The 13,787-nt window shown below is 38.4% G+C and overlaps 1 long non-coding RNA gene across 1 annotated transcript in view; it reads left to right on the plus strand.

Annotated features, from left to right (window-relative positions):
• Window positions 1-12,881, plus strand: part of LOC139076133 (uncharacterized) — a 104,378-nt gene extending 91,497 nt beyond the window's left edge. The window contains exon 4 of the long non-coding RNA XR_011527423.1: window positions 12,758-12,881. This is a non-coding gene — a long non-coding RNA (uncharacterized lncRNA). The remainder of the gene's footprint in view (window positions 1-12,757) is intronic.
• Window positions 12,882-13,787: the final 906 nt, after the last annotated feature.

Genomic DNA, 13,787 nt, shown 5'->3' on the forward strand with positions numbered 1-13,787 from the left:
TTGTTACTTTTCCAATGTATTATTATTATTAAAAACAAATGGGAAAGTGCTATGGTGAATTGTTCTGTAAAAGTAGCAACCTCAGTCTATTCTTAGCCCTTTTGCTCTAGGCCTGGAAATCTTTCCAGAGTTTCTTATTTTTGTATTTTTGTGGCAGGATAATGACATTGAGACATTATGCTGTATATTAGTTTCTTTAAAAGTAACATTTCTCTATTAAATATTAAATTCTCCAGCTTTTCATTAATTTTTAGAATATTTCAGGATGTGGGTTATACTTCCCCTTTTCAAAGGAAAATCACTCTTTGCATCTTTTGCAGTTAGAGCAAGAAACACACTCCTCTTCAAATTGCCTTTTCTATCTTTTATTGTTGTGTTACAGCACAACCTTCTGTGTACAGCATACAAATGATAGGTGGTAAAGATATTGCAGGTTTGCATGCATAATAAATATGGTTTCATTTCAGTAGTTGGCGAGCATTTCATAATGCACGAGTAGAAAATGGGACAATTTGAATATTTTGGGAGGCTTTAATATGTATTCACTGTGCATGCATATACATATTTACATATAATTTTCAACACTCTTATTTATAAGCAAATAGCCAAAAAGGCAATTATTTGTATGTGGGCCAATATGACAGTGTCAATGGTTTGGAAAATATAGGCCAGTTAACTAACTCATTATTGTAAAGAGAAAATGCAAGTAAGGTATATCAGCTATTTGAAACATAAGCCACTGAAGACAGAGTAGTTCCCTTAGAATCAAATTTAGGAGCTATGTTTAGAAATAAGTCCTCTCATTTCTGTAATATTTAAGAGAACATGGGATCATGAAACATTTTGAAAAAGACATTTTAGAGTAAAATGTGGCCCAGTACCTTTCTATAAAAGAAGCCAGCTAAAACAAAACCAATATATTCCTTGTGACTTTACATTTTAATTCCTAGGAATAGTATGTTGGTCATGCAGCAGCTTCTAATGCAGTTAGTCATTTGAATCACAAATGGTAATACCTGTAGAGAGTGGTAAAACAAACCTAATGAGCCCTTATATCAGCATCACAGTCTCTGTTGAAGTCAAGGATTTGAAATTACTCAAAAGAAGTATAAAGAGGAGACAGACATCCTCACGATGGGTTGTTTTGGCAAGTTAAGGTGTCATGTGTGTGCGACGGATACAGCCAGCACTCCATCAATGCCCATCCTGCTAAAACAGTGAATGAAAATGACTGATCTACAATTTGCATCCTCTTTTCAGTCCATCAACAGAACATTATTAAAACCAGTCAGCCAAAACCCATTAGGACAGTGCTCACGTATGAAACAATGCCCAGGTCTGCTTGTTCTCCATTTTTATGCACTGCTACAGGACTATAAATATTCATCGTAATGTAACTGAAAATTATTGAAGTGAGAAAAAAGAGAAACAGGGAAGCCATTTGCTTCAATTCATAAACAGCATCTGTTGGGAAGTTATTCATAGATTGCTTCAGGGCCTGCTGAGCAGCAAGCCCACGGAAAAGGATGCCATTGCAAGCAAATTGGCGCAAACTGCATGGAGATGCTATTAGACATGATTCAGTGACAGCCAGGGAGAATGATCAGGCACTGGGTTGTTTTATGTGTTCTTTTATCACTGGGACACAGAACTACCCTCCAGCCAAAGTCTCACACAGTTCAAATTAGAAGAGCAACCTTCTAAGTGTATAAAGGCCTAACTAGTGGCTAAAGAAAGTTAGACGCAGCAGCCAAACTCCAGGTGACAGAACTTGTTCAGCTGGCCACACCTTAGGCACACTTCAAACTCTGCCTATACAACCTGCGGATTTGACTGTCCCTGGTAATACACTGTCCATCAAGAATTAAACATTAAAGAAAAAAGTTTCTAGAATGTTAGTCCTGAAAGGAATGAAATCAAATGCTCACTACTTACCAAACCAATGCTAAGAAGAAAAATTAGCAAGGATCGCTTTCCAATCTGGCACCAGTGGTGAAGTCATATTTCATCAAAAACTGGATTTATGGCTTCCCAGTCAAAGCCCCAAATTCAGTTCAAAGAAAATAAACACAGCAAGAGCTTTCAAATGTGAAGTGATCATGAATAAAATAGATGGGTTGATTTAGTAACTGTTTATACTTGTATACTGATTTATGTGTTTGTGGTAAAAGGCATCTTCAAGACTGAGAAAGAAAATATTTATCTCAGATTTTGGGTGCTTTTTTTTGGCACTGTTGAATGTCATCCATTTCAGGCTGAACCCACTGATCAATCTTAATATCACCAAAAGAGAGACAACCAGACACAATGTATCCCCTAATATGAAGCAGTGGGAATGTTATACTCTTCCCCATGAAAGACCCTTGTGCATTCATGTGCGCACACACACACCTACATACACACACACCACACACACACACTCACGGAACCTAAATAAGATCAAACCTTTAATCCAATTACCGCTTTATAGACAAAAACAGGGGACAGAAGAACACATTAGTAAGACCATGGAAGTACAATCAGCAAAATCCAGGCTGTGGAAATCTACATGACAAGTGATATGGTTTCCCCGATAAATAAATTGCAAAGAAAAAAAAGAAGATAGGGAAAGAAAGAGGAAACCTACAGATTAAAAGAGATTTATATCAACTAAATGCAATGCATAGATCTCGTTTGGAGCCTGATTTAAACAAACCAACTGCATACCCTAAAATATACATATGCAATTAGGCAGATTTGAACCCCGACTGGACAGTTGATGGTTTTAAGGGATCATTGTTAGTATTTTTGTATTGTGGTTATACTTTGAATGAGTTCTTATCTTTTAGAGACACATATTGCGGTACCAGCTTCAAAATAACCCATTTGGGGATAGAAGGAGCAGTGGGGTATAGATGAAACAAGAATTTGCATGGTTTGAGAATTACCAAAGCTAGGTAATGGGAGCATAGGAATCTGTTAGTCAATTCTCTCTAGTCTTTGAAATCTTCCATAATAAGTTTTCATATCGTCGTAGTTAACTTATCCAGTGCTTTGCTGGAGTTGTTTCAGAAATTTTATGAGCCCGTTGTTAAAACATTGGTGGCTTGAAATCAGCCATGGTGGATGTATTTATACCATGGAAATCATCTAATGCTACAATCAAAGCTTTATTTTTTTTCTGAAGAATTGATTATTAAGCAGTAACCAGGACACCACCGCCTACGACCCCAAGGCCTAATGCACAGAACTCTGCATGTAATTGGCAAACTTTCTCAGCGGTAGTACAAAAAGTCGGCTTTTCAGCTTAGGTTCCTCTCTGCTCTCCCTCGCCACCATCATCATTTTATAGTTGCTTCAGATCCCAAGGTATGGCGATCCATGGGCCGACCCTGGAACATTCCACCTGGGCTCCAGTCATTCCTTCCTTCAATAAGTCCTTACTGTTTTATCTTCTCTCAAAATTAATTCTGTGGTCCTTTTTCCTCAGGACCTATTCTGACACTGCAGTGCCCAGATGATGAGATTAACTGATCTTGGCTAAGTAGGAAGGAACCTGAATCTTTCAGAAATAATTTCCCTTGGAAATTTCTGATCTTTTGACAGGCTTCACATTCTTGGGTAATTCTACACCTCTAAAGCTCTTTCATACACAGTGGTTCATCTCCTTATTTATTTATTCTTGATATTTATTAAGTGACTGCTTATTATATACAAGATAAACCCTCATTAGCACATTGTCGTATTAAATTCTCAGAATAAAAATATGAGCTAACAAAGGGGCTGAAATTTTCCTTCTCTGACAAGTAAGGACATAAAAAAATAATAGAAGTCAAGTGTCTTATCTAAGGCTACCTGGCTAGTTAGAGACAAACTCTAGACCAAATATAAGAATGTTATCTATCATGATCCAAGAATCTTTCTACAAACCACCAGCTCATTGAATGGATGAACAAAGCAGATTTTCCTCTCCTCTCCAAAGGCAGGTTTGTGTAAACGTGTGGACCACAAAGGAAAGGAATCCCAAAGACATTTCCTTTTCTTTCCCACATACATGATTGTGAAGGCTGCTAGCCACATTAAGTCCATTCCACAAGCATTGCCTAGGTGGGTACACAATGAGTGGAGCACCTGCTACATGGCATCAGGAAATGAAAACATCCTAGATTGTAAGAGGAAGTGATGTTGGCTCCTTTAATTTGTAGTGAGCCTGGATTGCCGAAAGGGTGTGTTTTGTTTGAAATACTGTGATTTGCAAAATTATATGTTTGTCATTATTGGTTTCTTCATGCATTTCCACAGAAGCCGTGACAAGCTTGCCTGGGACTATGTAGCAGGCTAAGGCTGTTGTCCCATTAACATCTAAATTTACTGCATTTGTGTCCTTCTCAAAATAGATGGGTAAGACAAACAATTCCATCAACTCTTACGGTTTCCTTCTGCTTTCTTATGACTATTAATTCTGGCTCGAATCCTATAACTGAGAAAATGGCTGAGTGTGGGGATCAAAATGTGACCTCCAAGCTAACACTAAATAAAGAAGACACATTCTGTCCCTATGTGTTCTTGGCAGAAATTTGAGTAGAGATTAAGTGTTCCTAATTGCTCTTTAATTCCATTATCAGTTTTTATTTGTGCGTTTATCTACTTTATTATTGACTAGCTGCTATATGCCAGGGTCTGTTATAAGAACTTGGGATATGACACAGAAAGACCCTGGACCCAAGGAGCCCACAGGGATGTCAAAGGGAGCCTCACAAGCAAAGATGCGAGACCATTAAAAACATGCCGGGGGGGCGGGGGGGTCCCGTGGCCGACTAGTTGAATTTTCTCACTCCACTTCTGTGGCCCAGGGTTTTGCTGGTTCAGATCCTGGGCACGGACATGGCACCACTCATCAAGCCATGCTGAGGTGGCATCCCACATAGCACAACCAGAGGCACTCACAACTAGAATATACAACTATGTACTCGGGGGCTTTGGGGAGAAGGAAAAATAAAGAAAAAGATTGGCAACAGATGTTAGTTCAGGTGGCAATCTTAAAAAAAACGGCAAAGTGCTAAGTCCCAAAGAGCTCAGTGGGAGCACAAAGGGGGAATATCTCACCTTTAGCCTTGGGTGAGAAGAAATATTCTCAGAGACTGGGACGTCTAAGCTAACACCTGAAACACAAAGAGGATTTTTCCATGAAGCCATTGAACTGAGAGAAGACACTGCAGGCATTGGGAACAACATATGTGGAGTTTGAGAAGATCCCATCCTGAGATAGTCTGATTTGGTTTCAAAGTCTGGATTGAATCTAGGTTTGGCTTCTTCCTAGCTGTGAGTTTCAGCAAGTTGTATGACTTGACTTTGTTTCAATTTCTTCACGTGTAAAATGGAAATAAATGATAAGCGTTTCAACTTGGCAAGACTATTGTGAGAAGTATTATGAAGTGACCTATCTAGTAAAATATATATGTGTTCTGGTACATAGTAAGTGCTCGCTAAATATTTATTGAATGAAAACTAGTTATTATTACTTTTTCTCTAGAGGTCTCAATTTTGCCACAACTTCAATAAATATTTTACAAACAATGACTCCTTATTTAGCAATGACCTTGAAAGACTTGTATGTTATCATACAACAATGGCTCTCAGCATCAAGGAACTTCAAGAGATGATTTTATTCCAGCTCTGTATTTTTCAGCAGGCAGCATGCAGTGAAAAGAGTAGAGATTTTGGAATTAAATGTATCTAGGATTAAATCTTGGCTCACTATTTACTAGCTGTGTAACCTTGGAAACGTTTCTCAAACTCTCCTAGGCTTGGTTTATTCGTAATACGATGAACATGTAACTCCCAGAATTGTTAAGAGGCCTTATTGATTCATTCATTCAAACAAATATAAATTAAATATTTACTAAAAGTAGAAATGGTTCCAGGATCTGAGGATCAGCAGTGAACAAAATGAGAGATTCCTGCTCTTATCTAGTTTACATTGAAAAGAAAAGGTGGGGGGCCGACTCCGTGGCCGAGTGGTTAAGTTCGCGCACTCCACTGTGGTGGCCCAGGGTTCGGATCCTGGGCGTGGACATGGCACTGCTCGTCAGGCCTCGTTGAGGCGGTGTCCCACATCCCACAACTAGAAGGACCTGCAACTAAGATATACAACTATGTATGGGGGGGGGGGGAGGGAGTTGGGAAATAAAGCAGAAAAAAAAAAAAGATTGGCAACAGTTGTTAGCCCTGGTGCCAATCCTTAAAAAAAAAAAAAAAGGAAGATTGGCAACAGTTGTTAGCCTGGGTGCCGATCTTCAAAAAAAAAAAGAAAAGAAAAGGTGGGTCTATTATTTCCCTGGTGCTCTGTAACAAATTACTACAAACTGGGTGGCTTAAAACAACAAAAATATATGCTCTCAGAGTCTGGAGCCTGAAAGTTTGAATTCAAGGTGTCCAAAGGGCCGTGTGCCTTCTGAAGGTTCTAGGGAAGAATCCTTCCTTGCCTCTTTTAGCTTCTGGTGGTTAACAGTAGCCTTCAGCATTCCTCGACTTGTAGACACATCATTCCCATCTCTGCCTCCATTGTCGCATGGCATTCTCCCATTGAGTCGGTGTGTCCAAATTTCCCTCATCTTAGAAGGAAACCAGTCGTTGGATTTAGGGCCCACCCTAAACCAGCACGACCTCATCTTAACTTAAATACATCTGAAAAGACTCTTATTTCCAAATAAAGTCACATTCACAGGTACCAGAGGTTAGGACTTTAACATATCTTTTTAGGGGACACAATTCAACTCACAACAGTAAGTAAGGGACAACCAGACCAGGTAATGTCTGGTAAGCCAACCCAAGATCTCGGCTTCCAGGGGGCCCTCAAATAATAGCTAATATTGGGTAACAAATTCTGCTCATATTTTTCAGATAAGGCCATTGAATTTGCCTTGCTCACCAAGAATCACAAAATCAATATAATGGAAACTAGAATTCCTGTCAAATAATGCCTCATAGGAGGAAGGCTAGCTCCAAATAGCAGTGTCTCTGAAAATAGTGTATTCGTATGCCTTATGGCTCCTGAAAGAATTTTGGGTGTTAAGTGGACAATCTTTACTTTTAATAATTATGTATTTACTTTAATATGTGTTAGAAGAAATATTATCAACACATTAAGCCCATGATTTCACAGATAACACTTACATGTGCTTAATAGAGTGGTGTCATTTAAAACAATTAGGTATTTAAGGTGAATCAACTGACAGAAAAAAAAGAGAAAAGTGTTTGTAAGTAGCCATAGCAAAAAATACTGCAGTGGTACTTGGGTGACTCAAGTTTCAGAAATGCCACACTCCCACGTGATGTTTCTTTCCTCATCCTATCAAACAAACTAGCATTCCTGGCTGTATATCTTGACATGGATCCAATTCGCAAAGTGCAGTTTGGGAAATTCCCCAGCTGGGGCATTAAACATAAGATTGTAATGTATTTTCATGTCAGCCACTTGTTAAATTGATGATCACTTCCCTCAAATTCCGATCTTAAATTCCTCCTAAGCTAAATTTCAAAACTTACCATAAAGCTATGGTAACCAAGACTGCATGATAATGGTGTAAGGATATATGCATAGATCAATGGGATAGAACTATGAGTCCAAAAATGAGCCTATACATGTATGGCCAATTGATTTTCAACAAGGGTGCCAAGATAATTCAATTGGGAGATAGTCTTTTCAACAAATTGTACTGGGGCAACTGAATATCACATGCAAAAGAATGAAGTTGGATATTACCTCACATCATATACAAAAATTAACTTGGCCTATATATCAGAAAAGGGTATGGTATCCAGTGTGTGTGTGTGTGTGTGTCCATGTAAATATTTTCTTTCATTCTAAGAGTTAGCTTTTAACTTTCTTGATGGTGCCCTTTGACATATTTTTTTCTTCGGTTGTGCTTTAGGTGTCATATCTGAGAAACCATTGCCTCATACAAGGTCATATAACTTTCGACCTATGTCTTCTGAGTGTTTTATAGTTTTAGCTCCTACATTTAGGTCCTTGATCCATGTTGAGTTGATGTTCGTATATAGCATTCTCTCAGTTTTGTGTATATCAGAGTGTCTTATTTCTCCTTTATTTCTGAAGAATAGCTTTGATGTATTTATTGGTTGACATCTTTTTCTCTGAACACATTGAATATGCCATCCCACTGCCTCTGGCCTCCATGGTTTCAAATGAGAAATCAGTGGTAAATCTTATTAATGATCCCTTGTAAGTGGTGTCACATCTCTTTCAATGCTCTCAAGATTCTGTCTTTGTTTTTGCTTTTCAACAGTTTGATTATGGTTTGTCTAGATTGAATCTCTCAGAATTTATCACACTCAGAGATCACTGAGCTTCTTGGATGTGTAAATGATTTTCATCAAATTGGGAAGTATCAGCCATTATTTCTTCAAATATTCTTTGCACTCCTTTTGCTGTCTTCTCTCCCTCTGGGATTTCCATTGTGTGTATGTTAATATATTGAGTGTCCCACAGGTCTCTGAGGCTCTATTCATTTTTCTCCCCTTTTTCTTTCTATTCCTCAGATTGGATAATCTCAATTGACCCGTCTTCAAATTCGTTAATTCTTTCTTCTACTTGCTCAAATCTGATATTGAGCCCTTCTAATGAATTTTTTATTTCAGTTATTGTACTTTTTGATTCCAGAATTTCTTTGATTCTCTTCTCTAACTTCTATATCTTTACCAGTAGTCTATATTTGGTGAGAAATTGTTTTCCTATTTCCTTTAGTTTCACAAACACAGTGTCCTTTAGTTTTTTGAAGATATTTAAAAGAGTTAGTCTTTATCTACTTAGTCCAACATCAGGGCTTCCTCAAGGACAGTTTCTATTAATTGCTTATTTCTTGCGTTCAGGTGATACGTTCTTGCTTCTTTTCATGTCTTATAATTTTTGTTGAAAACTGGACACTCAAGTAACATAATGTGGAAACTATGAAAAAAAATTTCCTCCCCTTTCTAGGTTTTGTTTTTATTGCTGATTGCTGTTTGTTTATTTCTTTAGTGACTTTTCTGAACTAATTCTGTAAAATCCGTATTTTTTGTCTTATTTGGTAGATGAAATGTCTACTCAGTTGGCTTAGTGGCTGCTAATTATTAAACAGAGATTTCTTTAAGTACTTGAAAACAGTAGATGCCCCAGTCTTTGCTAAGGGTCCCTGTGTGCTTGTTGGGGCACACCAGAACACTCAGCCAGCTAGTTGACAACTTTACCTTATTCTTTATTTCATGCCTGCTTAGAGCCTCAAGGTCAGCCAGAGGTGAGAGCTTAGAACATATATCTCAGGTCTTTACTCAGCATACACTCAGCCCTGGGCATGTTCACAGCCCTACACATGTACACAGCTTTATAAATTCCCTGAAATATGTTGGAGGTTTTCAAAACTTTTCTGGATTTCCCAGCTTTTCCTTGTAAGCTTTTTGGTTATTCTATTAATTTCCCATTTCCCAACTCTTGCCCATTGCCTCAGGCAGCCACAAAGTTAAACATTTTCCTCTACGTTTTTTGTTTTTTTGAGGAAGATTAGCTCTAAACTAATATCTGCTGCCAATCCTCCTCTTTTTGCTGAGGAAGACTGGCCCTGAGCCAACATCCATGTGCATCTTCCTCCACTTTATATATGGGATTCCTGCCACAGCATGGCTTGCCAAGTGGTGTATAGGTCCACACCTGGGATCCGAACCAGCAAACCACAGGCTGCCAAAGCAGAATGTGCAAACTTAACTGCTGCACCACCAGGCCAGCCCCTGCCTCTACATATTTTTGGCAAATTTCTCCAGGAAAAGGCTTTCTTCACTAGGAGTTTTTCCACTGGGCAAGCTGTAAGTTAGGTCAAACAAAGACAGCTTTGCAAGTAGAGTCTTCCCAGAAGCTGCCAAGCAGGCCAAATAATGACAATTCTCTGGGAATATGGCTTCAAAAGAGCTCCAACCACATTCTATGCCCCCAGCAGCTACCAGACTGCTGGTTTTCACCATGATTGTGGTCTATTTATTTTAAACGCTGCTGTGGAGCTGTAGAGAGGAAGACGGCAACAAAGCAAGTTCAAATGCAACAAATATCACTCATCTTATGAACCTTCACTTGTTTTTCTTGAATAAACATTCCCCAAATTGCTGCAAGCACTTGTTAATTTCCAAAGCTCCGAAAAAGTTGATTCAGACGCTGTTTGCCAGTTTCTGCATTGCTTTTATGAAGGAAAGAACTTTTGGAAATCCCTACTCCATCATTTTGAATGATGTTACCTGTTCTCCTTGCTTGATCTATAAATGCAGACTTGACTTACAACGCTGATTCTTCCTATTTTTTCCTTTTTAATTCCCTCCCTTATTTTACTTCTGGAAAATACAGTGTCAGAGTTGAGTAAAGACACCAGCATCAGGTTTGGTCATTGTTTAGAAAGTGAGACTCACTGAAGGCTAGTCAATTTTTATTTATTTTGTCCCATCTCAAATGGTGATTAGTCACTAACCATGACTTTATTTTACACTAAAATAAAACTGTCTACTAAAGCACACACATTAAATGACATTTATGTCCTGACATGGAGAAGGAAATACATATTGAAATCATCACAAATGCTGAAGCTGATGAATACAGGTTGACTGCTGCTTTTTCCTTCACATCAAGAAACATGTATTTCTTCTGCATGACCTCACCATACTAATAATCCACTTTTCAACTTTTACTCAAATTCACCTTCACTTGGTAGCCATTTTCCCAAAGAAACAAGTCGCTGTTATTGTATTAATCAATTGATAAATGTTATTAAATATTGGACATAAAGATATCAAAGACTTTTGAGATCTTGATGCTGGGCATTTAGCTAGGTTCACTCACCAGCTAAGAGACTCATTCTTTCACCTTATCTGAGAAAGTTGAAAGTTATTAACTGTTACACACCTTCAAGGTCACCAGTGCATAGCTTAAACCCTAAATTCTTGAATAAAGAAGACCAATACTTGTATGCCAACTTCAGAGATTTTAAGAGACATTTTCTAGAATATGAAATAGCCAATGATTCATAAGAACAAAAGTAGCATTCACTAGCTGTTTCATATGCCCTTTCCCGTCAGACTTGACCTTTTCCTCAATGCTTTCCCAAATTCCAAATTCTTTTCTGCCTGAGGAAAGAAAAAGCATTTCCTCCTGCCAGAGACAGCCAAGATGCTGCAGAAGCAACAGCTGGCCAGAAGTGATTTTCCCTTCCTGTGGAGCGAGTCAAGTCGTAGAAAAGATCATTATGTTTCTAGGTGAAAATCCCAGATTGGGAATTCTTTGGGCTTTTTTTTTTTTAACTTCCTTTGTTACATGAACATTGAGCACACTCTCTCTCTATACTCAAAGGTCTAGCATCTGTGTAACATAATCAGAAATAAATCTGGTCAAATAGGATGATGAAAAGTATTTCAATTGAGGCTATAGTGTCAACATTAAGACAAAACTCAGACCAGAGTTATTGCTATTAACCCACAAAAAGATGCACAAATTAAGGATGATTATGGTTCTGAGGTCTCAGTGGCAGTTGGGAAATGGGAACTTATGTTTTAGCGTAAGAATTATTCACTAAGTGGAAATTTAGTGTTCCAAGTTTGACCACAGTTTCTGATTGCATTAATGAATTAATTTACCACTTATAAGCTAAATATTTATGATTTAGAAATCTTGAGTATTTGATTTTTTATCTTGGGACTGAAGTGTGAGCAAAATTTATTAGTTGGCTTTTATTAAACCATTGTGTTATGAGAGGGCCCCATTCCCTATCCTGACCAGAAAACAGCCCAGGCATTTCCTAACTGCCCAGTGAGGCTACTTAGTTCTTCCAAACACAAGGTCACCAGTAAAAGTGGTGACTGCTCCACTGGACACATTTGTCTGCCTCCGAGAGTGGCCTGAAACATCTGGCTGGGATGGAAACTCACAGCCACCTTGCTCATGGTTGCAGACAGATCCTGAATGATAGGGGTCTTGGGAGGAAATGCACACCAATGTCCTGGCCACTTATTTTAATTCAAGAGGGAGATAAGGAAGTAATAACCTTTCTCCTAGTGTGAATTCCAAGGAAGGAGCTAAATGAATTGCCTCTACTCTGTCCAGACCACTATTAATCTATACATATCCTGGTCAATTAAATTAGTTTACACTGATAAAGTGCTTGGTACCAGGGCCTGACACATAGTAAGGCTTCCAGTAAATCTTAGTTGCAATTAATAATAAATCATATTCCAAACTACTTAATGATATTTTGCATGCATCTAAAATTCCAAAGAGAAGACGACCTCAGTGCAAAGACACCAACACGAAGTGCTCTTTGTAAACACATCAGGCATCAGGTAATATTTCACATGCCTGGGGACATCAGGTGTTATGCTTTTGCACATGTATAAACATTATATGGGTGTACGCTTGGGGAGGACAGATAGAACACCACCAGCTAAGGAGGGGAGGAGTTGAAAGGCATACAATCACTTAATTAAAATGAAATGTGAAATGCCTGTCATTCACCTCATTTGTGGATATTGTACAGCCAAAGAACAAATAACATTTGAATCTTTGAACAACTATGGGTTAAGCAAGGACATGCTACTTTGTCTCAATATCCTTGATGTAAGAACTTTAAGTTAATTTCCGCTTTGAGATTCATTTCAGGAAAATCATTGTCTTTATAGATTAATATATTTGCTTTCTATTTTCAGAAATCACACTGACTCATTTGCTGTATTTCTTTTGTTGCTTTAACAGCTTTAGAGCTATACCTAACTTTTTCACCCAGGTGAGTAAAATCTGTTCAACCAATATATGGAGTGCAAAAAACATCAACTCCTTCTGCCTCCTCCAGATGGCTTACCCTACTCAGTGTTTGAAATTGTCTTAGTACATAAAGATATAAAGAATGGCATAAAATAGCATTTATAAGAGAGCAACGTGGCATAATGGTAGGTAAGTATTACTCACATTCAGAAAACTGGAGTTCAAATGCTACTTCCACCAATTACTTGCCTCTTTAGTTTCTCCATATCTGTGGGCCTTTCTTTGTTTTTTCTCCTCTAGTTTGCCTGGCCCGAATGGCTTCCCCCTTTCTCTCCTCTTACCTAAGCCAAGTCATTAACCAAAGCCTCCGAGTTCCACATCATTGTCAGGTCCTTTGTGTGTAGACAGCTCATGTCAATTACTGTATTTCTGTCCCTCCAATGACAGTGAATCATTCAAGAGAACATGTGACCCCAGATGGCATTATCAAAGGAAAGTCCTTTAGCACCTGCAACTTGTGCTGGAAACACGGAGGAAGAAAAACCCTTTTCTCAGTAAGTCTGGGGATTTCTAGCGGCCATACTGACACCTAAGAAGAAGAAGTTGCCCAAAATTAACACTAGCTCTGAGAAAAAATGTTCAACAGATAAAGACACATATACCTTTGAGTACTTGGATCCAGTCATGCTTGAAGCCATGCACCAAGAGACTTTTCAGTTACGTTGAGCAACAGATTATCTTTTATGGTTAAGCCTGAATGAGTTACTTTTCCCTTACTTACTCCTAAAAGTCTACTGACTAACATACCTACAGCATGCTCAGTGCTGGGAGTTCAACAGTGACCCTGCCTCATTGAGTCAACATTCTTATGAGAGATACCAATGAGTCAATGAGTCATAATAACTACTAACAGTGAAAAAATACAGGGGGCTATGAAAGCACCCAGCAGGAACACTTGACCCAATTTAGAAGACTCAGGCGGGGTAAGACTTCTCAGAGAGGATAACATCGGATGGATTCC

This window comes from Equus przewalskii, chromosome 15, assembly GCF_037783145.1.
Source record: "Equus przewalskii isolate Varuska chromosome 15, EquPr2, whole genome shotgun sequence".
Classification (NCBI taxonomy): domain Eukaryota; kingdom Metazoa; phylum Chordata; class Mammalia; order Perissodactyla; family Equidae; genus Equus; species Equus przewalskii.